The sequence below is a fragment of the Lissotriton helveticus genome, chromosome 11, assembly GCF_964261635.1.
Source record: "Lissotriton helveticus chromosome 11, aLisHel1.1, whole genome shotgun sequence".
In the NCBI taxonomy this organism is placed as follows: Eukaryota; Metazoa; Chordata; class Amphibia; order Caudata; family Salamandridae; genus Lissotriton; species Lissotriton helveticus.
The window spans coordinates 706,039,132-706,047,506 of NC_136072.1; positions in this window are offsets into that span (position 1 = coordinate 706,039,132).

An 8,375-nucleotide genomic window follows, 5' to 3' on the forward strand; every position below is an offset into this window, starting at 1 on the left:
GATGATGAATGGTGTATGGTGTATATATGGTGAGCAGTGCGAGTGCAGTGTGATTGCTGTGTGTGCAGGGTGAGTGTGAAAGTGAAGAGTGAACGGTGATAATGAGGAGTGAGTTGTCTGAATGCTGGATGGATTCCAAGACTCCTGGAGTAACTCAGCATTGTATTAAAGGCTGTGTTAGACTTGGCATCATTGGCGTGAGTCTCCCTTCCATTCTTTTACTGATTGCCTCCTCTGTTTTTGATATGTTTTGCTGTTATAGTACTCCCTATGTTAAATTGATGTACTGATTAGTGATTCCATGATTGGGTTATTTGATTTACTTGTCAGACCTTAGTACAGTGCACCATGTGTGCCCAGGGCTTGTAAATCAAATGCTGCCGGTGGTCTTGCAGCACTGGTTGTGCCACCCACGGAAGTAGCTTATAAATTCTGTCTCAGGCCTGCCATTGCAAGGCCTATGTGCAGTCTGTGACTGCCATGTCGACTTGGCAAGTGCACCCACTTGCCAGTCCCTAAACCTTCCCTTTTCTTCATATCAGACACCCCTATGGTAGGCCCAACAGCAGGGTGCATTGCAAGTATAAGGTAGGACATGCCCTGGTGTGTGTAGCATGTCCTAATAGTGAATTACAGCCATTTTTGTTTTTCACTATTGCAAGGCGACCTGTTCTCCATAGGCCAGAATGGGCAGTTAGATTATTACATCTTATAATCCTAACTGACTCAGGGAACAAGTTAGAAATTCAAATTTAGTATGCCTGAACCCGGAATGATAAAATACATCTTTTAGTAAAGTTGGTTTTAACATTCTGTGTTTGAAAATACCACTTTTATAAAGTAGATATTTTCTTGCCTAACTGTCCAGGCCTGCCTCTGCTACGTTGTGTATTCCTTGTATGGAGTTTGTGAGTGACAGGGCTGGGGGATTCCAAGAGACAGGCTGGGGCAGCCCAGTGGTGAATAGAGAGATCTGCTTCTAGATGGGAGGGAGGAGTTGTACCTGGGACGTGAATAGGGCTGGGCCTTCCCTCTACAATGCTGGCTCCAGCTCCTGTGGCTTGTCTGATGTCTCTGCCCTGCACTGTGAAAGGAGAAAAGGAGTATTGTCAACAAAGTGCCCCAGGGCTGTGCCTTCCCTCCACTGTGCTGGCTCCACCTCCTGTGGGGCGTCTGATGTTTCTGCCCTGCACTGTGAAAGGAAAGAAGGAGTCCTGTAAACAAAGTGCTCAGGAACTGGTTTGGCCTAGGCAGAGGCATCTCTGCCTTCAGAGAACAAAGGATTTTGGGGTACAAATATTGGGACTCAGACCCAAGAATGTTAATTCACTTCTGGAAACAAGACAAACCTTTTGTCAAGGAAACGAAATAAAGGATTCTGCAGGAGTTTGACTGCCCTTCTGCCAGTGTGCTGTTTGCTGGGTTGGCTTGCAGCAGTGGTTTCTTCATTGCCAAGGAAAGGAGAAGGAACCTTTTTTTAAGGGCTTTCATCATTTGACAGAATATTCTCCAAGGGCTTGAACTTGTGCTTGCCTCCTGCTGAAGTCTTAGGGACAAACGACTTCACTACCAGCTCCCCTGTGAATTTCGTTGCTGTGAATTCTATCTACAGACATTTGAGTGTCGCTGGGAGCTGGAAGTGCGACGCATCGAGAAGAAGCGTGTCGCCGCCGCAGCTGAAATAATCATCGCATAGCCGGAGAAGCGTGCTGCTACCGCATCTCCCAGGAAGCGTGTGTTCAATCGAAGCTGCCTGCTGTCGCATCACCGGAGAAGCGTGACACCATAGAGAGAATCGCCATCGCATCACTGGAGGAGCGTGTCGCAGGGCCTGTCACGGCTCCAAAGTACAGAGTCGTTGCAAGGCTGCCAGGCCGTAAACATATCGTCATCGCATCGTCGCATCAAGGGCGCCATCTTCCCGCATCGCACCCAGATCATCGCATTGCATCGAGGCACCATCTTGTACATCACAATGGGCCCGCAGGCCGAGAATCAACGCATCATCTCCGCACCGGTAAGGATCACAACGCATCCCCTACTCTGTGCAAGCATTGAGGCACGACGCATCCTTTCCCCCGGATCACGGAACCGACGCATCTCCCACTCTGCGAGTCTTTTGTTTGTTTTGCGTGACGCATCCAGGTACTTTGTTGAGAACTTTGCTGCATTTATCATCAACTTGAACTAAGCAACTTTTGTCATCTTTAAGTCAACTTTAAGTACAGTATTGTGGATTTTTGTCGTTTGTGGTCCTGTGTTAGGTCTACATAAAGAATACTTATTTTTTTAAAACATGTGTTGTGTCAATCTGTAGTGTTTTCACTGTATTACAGTGTATATTCACAAATGCTTAACACACTGCCTCTGAGATAAGCCTGTCTGCTCGTGCCAAGCTACCAAGAGGGTGAGCAGGGGTTATCTAGGAGTGTAATCCCCTTTTCCTGACTTAGAAGCAAGGGTCCCTATTTGGTCAAAGGTGTACACCATTGCCAACTAGAGACCCCCAGTTCTAACATTGGTGGTCAGCGGTAAGGATTTAGACCTGCATTTGTGTTTCATATACAGTAATTGGTGTACACTACTAGTCAGTCAGACCAAACGCAACCACATACTTTTTTTGAGTAGAATTTTTTACTTGGACTGTTAGTTTTTCCTGAAAACTCCCAATTCTTACTACCTTGAGTAGACCAGCATCCGTTGAATCTATGGATCTTGATTTTGTGGAAGAGAGATTGGAAATCTACACTTTAAAACTGCTCAAGTATCTCTGCAAGAAATTGAAAGTTGCTACACCAGGCATTTCTAAAAAGGATGACTACCAAAAGGCGCTGAGGGCCTGGATAGAAGCAAGAAATGCCCCTGATCTTGTGGTGCAGCCAGTTGGGGATGCAGATGGGCAACTGGATAGGCCAGTGTTTCCAGCCAGGGGAGGGGTACCGTCCCCACCTGGCAGTAGTATCTCTTCCAAAGACCTGTCCCCCAGAGAGTTGGAAGACAAGGAGAGAAATAGGGCACACAAGCTGGAGATGGCTAAGCTTAAGAAGATGGAGATTCAGAGGGAATCAGAGAATAACAGATTTTCTTTGGAAAGAGAGAGAATGAGAATGGAACAGGAGAGGATGTTGAGGGAGTTGGAGATCAAGTCAAAGGGCTTCGAGATCAATCCCCCTGGTGGCAGCGCACGATCTGTGCCTTCAGAAGGCAAGGTATATATTCCCAAGGATGTAATCAAAGATTTCCATAAAAGTGAAGATATTAGGCAGTGGTTTGCAGCCTATGAAATAGCAATGTTGGCCCCTCGGGTCCCTGAGAAGGATTGGGGAGCGGGGTTGTGGGGCCGTTTTGTGAGTGAGGGGAGGGATACTTTGTTAGACCTACCCAGTGAGCATAGGATGTCTTATGCCCACATGAAGGAAACCCTGATGACAAGATATGGTTTGACCCCAGAACTCTATAGACAGAGGTTCAGGAATTGTAAAAAGCTGGAGGGAACCACTTGGGTAGAATATGTCTCTTTCTTTTGCAGAGCTATGGAAGGTTGGGTGAGGGGTAGCAAAGTGGATAATTTTGGGGCTCTCTATGATTTGATTGCAAGGGAGCACTTGTCTGCTAATTGTTTTACAGAGCTATGTCAGCACCTTATTGATAGCAAGTTGACTAACCCTAGGAAGCTTGCTGAGGAGGCGGTCCGCTGGGTCAGTACCAGGGTCCACAAGGTTCATGTGGGAGACTCAGCCAAAGGTGGGCAGGGTACCCAGCAGAAGAGTGGGGGGGTACAAGGGTAAACAGAGGGAGTTCCAGAAAGAGCCCCAAAGTAATTCCCCAGGGAACCAAGGTAAGGGTTCCCAGCCTCCCCCTGAGAATAAGTCAGGACCCCCAACAGTTAAACCGGTTCATAGGGGGCCTGTTACCTTCTTTCAGTGTAAGCAGGTGGGACACCGTTGGTATGATCCCCAGGGTCAGTATGTGCCACCCCGTGCACCATTCCGTCAGATGGCCAGTGTAGCCCTGGGTGGGGAGGAGATGGGTGCCCAAGGTGGGTGAGGTCCTGCAGAAATGTCCCTTGTCTCAATAGGAGACTTTGAGATGGTCCCTAAGACTCAGCTGCCTGATAACACTGAGAAATACAGGCAGTGGGTGACCATCAATGGCCATAGAGTGGAGGCTCTGAGAGACACCTGAGCCAGTGTGACAGCTGTCATGTGTCATTTGGTGTCTGAAGAGCAGGTGGTCCCCAATGCATTCTTCCCAGTTGTTGCCACTGACAACACAGAGAGTCATTGCAAAGTGGCTCAAGTTCCCTTTGAGTGGGGGGGTCTCTGGTACTCTTCGAGTAGCTGTGAGGCCAGCCATGCCTGTTGATTGCCTGTTAGGCAATGATTTGGAAAGCTCCCCTTGGGCTAAGGTGGAGAAGAGGGCTCACTTAGAGATGTTGAGTCTGCCTGAGTGGGCGTTTGTGACTACTCGGTCTATGGCAGCCAAGTGTGTTCAAGAGATCCCGGAGCCTGAAAGTATGGCCCAGGGACCTGCCTAAAAGAGAAGAGGTAGGGGGTGTGAGAAACCAGCCCCCATTGTTCCCACGGTCCAGGAGGAGGCAGACCCTAAGGGGATGCCCTGGAACCTACAGAGGAGCAAAATGCTGAACTGAGGGACCTGCCTGAGCTGACCCGTTGGCTGCAGGAAGGAGGCCCCTCCAGGGAGGAATTTTGTGAAGAACAGAAGAAGTCCCCTTCTCTTGTGGGTTTGAGGCAACAGGCCACAAACCAGGCAGCAGGTGATCAGTCTGGATCAAATTGGATCCACTGGGAGAACAACCTCCTGTATAGCGAGCATAAGGTTGCTGAGCCTGGGTCAGCCCATGAGCTGGTGGTACCCCGGCGCTTCAGAGCCTTCCTACTGGGTTGGCTCATGATGTACCTTTAGCTAGGCATCTGGGGCAGGACAAGACCTTTGAAAGGCTTGTCAGCAACTTTTTTTGGTCCCAGATGTGGAAGAGTTCAGATACTCATTGTAGGACTTGTCAAAATTGCCAGGCAAGTGGGAAAAGTAGAAGGAAGCACAAGGCTCCTCTCTAACCTTTCCCTGTAGTCAGTACCCCCTTTGAACGAGTGGGCATTGTAGGAGAGTTGGGTCTGCCTCCTATGGTCAGCCCCACTTTTTGCTGTGATTTTCTGTTTTTTCGACTTTAATGTGGCTGTGGGCCTGCTAATCAGACCCACAGCCCAGCTGTTCTCTCTCTAAATTGATACCATGTACTTTAGGTACATACCTAATTGGGAATTGGGTCACCTTTGTGAGCCCCTGTATAGTGTACCCTAGGTACCCAGGCATAGGTGCATCCAAGGCCTACCAGGGGCTGCAGCATGTATTATGCCACCCCTGGCTGGCCATCCAAACTGACACCACAGGCTGATCACACAGCTTGGGTAAGGTGGTGTAATCACCCCTTACTTAGATATAGTATATCTATATCTACCTTATATAAAGACACATATGCACCTATAAGTCACTCCTATGGTAGGCCTCGACAATCCTGGAGGCAGAGTGCTTGGTGTTATGTGAGAGGGTGCCCTGGCATGAACAGAGCCCCTCTGCAGCTTTCAGAACCATCTCCTTATAGCTGTTCTATGAAATAGCCATACCATATACTCTTAAGTGCATTATAATCCTCGCGGTTAATGCTAACTTTGGTTTGGCTTTATCGAAACATGTTGTGTAAGCATTCCACCCTTCTAGAGGGAGAAGACATGTAGTTACTGCTAACTCCGATTAAAGTTAAACAGAGCCTCAGCATCACAAAATGGATGCTGCTGCCACAGACACGAGTCTGACCTCCTGCAGCTGGAGGAAACTCCAGCGAGGGAGGCCTGGACAATAGGTTTCCTGTCAAATGAGGTGCTAGCACCTCCCCAGACAGCCTGTAGTGTATTGGGGCAGGGTGGGTTGAATGGAAAGATGCTTTTCCAGACACTGCCTGGGGCACACAAGGTGCTCCATGCATAGCCCGCTTCAAACCAGTTGCTGGGGTACTCCAGCCCCACTCTGGCGTGAAACTGGACAAAGGGAAAGGGGTGTAACCACCCCCTTCGCAGGGTCCACCCATAGGAGGGACCTAGCAGGTAATCCAGCCCCTAAAATCAGTATAAAGATAGGAGCTGAGTCTAGAGACTTTAGATTATCCTGGACCGAAACTCTGAAATAAAACTCTTGGTTCTTCGACGTTCTATATCGACTAGAAGACTGAAGACATCTCCCTTGTGGTCAAGGAGTGACCACCCCGTGCAAACAGGCACCACCAGTAACTTGCCGGTCTGCTTTGTCGATGCTCCTGCCGGAACCCGAAGACTCAGCGACACAGGAACTGGACTTCCAGACTTCTATGACTCCGATCCAAATCCACAGCAAAGCTGAGACCCGTGGCGGACACGAGAGACATGGGACCGGGCACCCTGGATATCCTGCATTTTGCTAACAGTGCAACTACTGAGGTACCCCCGCAGTTGTGCATTGGGGTTTGAGAAACTTCAGATCCGAGAACCATTTGCACTGAAGCTCAGCCCTCCACACTCCATGAGTGCCGCGTGGGGCCTGCTCCTGCATTTCAGCTTGACGCGTCTTCCCGGTTGCTAGCCCGTTGGCTAGTTTGCCCTCTGAAGACTATTCTTTGAACCTACTCCACTGGCCTGGTTGCTCAAGGATTTCCCCAGCTTCCCTGCAAAGGAGAAACTCCCCAGATCTTGCTGGTCTGACTCTAAGCCAATCCTCCTTTCCAGCGTGGATTGCGTTTGCCAAGGCTTGTTGGGTCCAATCTGGATACCAACACCGCAGTCAACTAGGGACAGCTCGAATCCAGCTCCTGGTCATTGTCGACACCTCCTGGTCCTCGTGGCTGCAGAGACAAGCTTAACCTTCTTCACCTGAAACACCCGACATCGCCTGGTTCCTTCCTGCTTCCTTCCTGGTCCCTGGCTAGTGACCCAGACTCTGTCCCCTCTGCTTTCAGGTTCTTCACATCTTCGAGCCACCCTTGGATTCACCTGGACACTTTTCTCCTGGTCGCCTGCAGCACTTCTTTGCAGCTCTCCATAGGAAACAGCGACGAAACCCGACACGAAAAGAGACCTATGCACCCGGCTTCCCTCGGTGAGGTAACTCGAGTACTCCGGTGCTCCCGTGGGTGTTGACTCTCGAAGTGTCCTAGTTTAAAAGGGTTTTACCATAGTCCATCCGGAAGTGTCCTTAATCTACTACTTTGTAACTTTTACGTTCCCTTTATAACTCTATGGTAACCCGCAACTGTGTTTAGACACTGCACGCATCTCCCGTGGGCTTCCTACTTCCAATCCTTTGGTTGTCAAGTGTAGCCCCAGCAATTCCCTAGGCTCTAGGCCTAATCACTATTCCTGAAGTGGTTCTTATACCACTTTTTTAGTATATGGTTTGTGAGGCCCCTAGGGCAGAATTGTATTTGTGCAACTCATAGTATGCTTAATGAGTAACGTGTGATGTATCTCGATCTCTGACCTCATAAAGAGTCCAGAGTGGTTGTGTTAGAAATAAATACATATATATTTGATATATACCTTGTGTGGTGTCCTTTCATTTGTCATTCAAGGGATTATGGGCCCGATGTAGGTCGCCAATTACCGGTCGGTAACGGCCGATTTCGGCCGTTACCGACCGGAATTTGGGATTGGACATGTAGGTAGGCTTAATTTACAGAATCGGTATATTTACTAAGCATGGGCGTAAAATCCGCTCCGATCGCGGATTTTTAGGATTTTCGGCAAATTCGCAATCCGCGAACTCTCGCGAATTTGTCGAAAATCCGTGAATTCGCTTGCGGCGGATTTTTTGCTTGGTGATACAATATTGCGGCGCGCGGCGTGGTGCACGGCGTTCACTTTCCGTCATTCAGCGTTTGCCGAGTTGTTTTTCTCGATCATATTTTGCTAGTGCTGCGCCATTTTGGATCTTGCTGCGGGATCCCGCGGGAGTTTGGCGCCCGCGAATACGAAATCGCGGCTTGCCACCTTGCACAGCACGCCTCGCGAGAGTTCGCAATTGCGAACACGTAGTTGCGGCGGAAAGGAACAATATCGCACTCTTTGCCCAGGGGTGGTGAGTGTTGCATGGGCCTAGTCTTTCTGTGGGGTGTCTTCTTGAATGTAAACACCATTGAGGCCATGGATGGGCTGGGATTGTGCTGATTTTTGTGTTTTTGTCGTTTTTTTGGGGCTGCGGGTGTGGCCTTTTGCCCAGGGGTAGTGGTGCTTGAACTGAGTGTGCCTGTGGTGTGGTCTCACTCTCTTTAATGTAAACATCCTGGATGGCATTGGATTGTGGTGATTTTTGGGTGTTTTTCTGTTTTT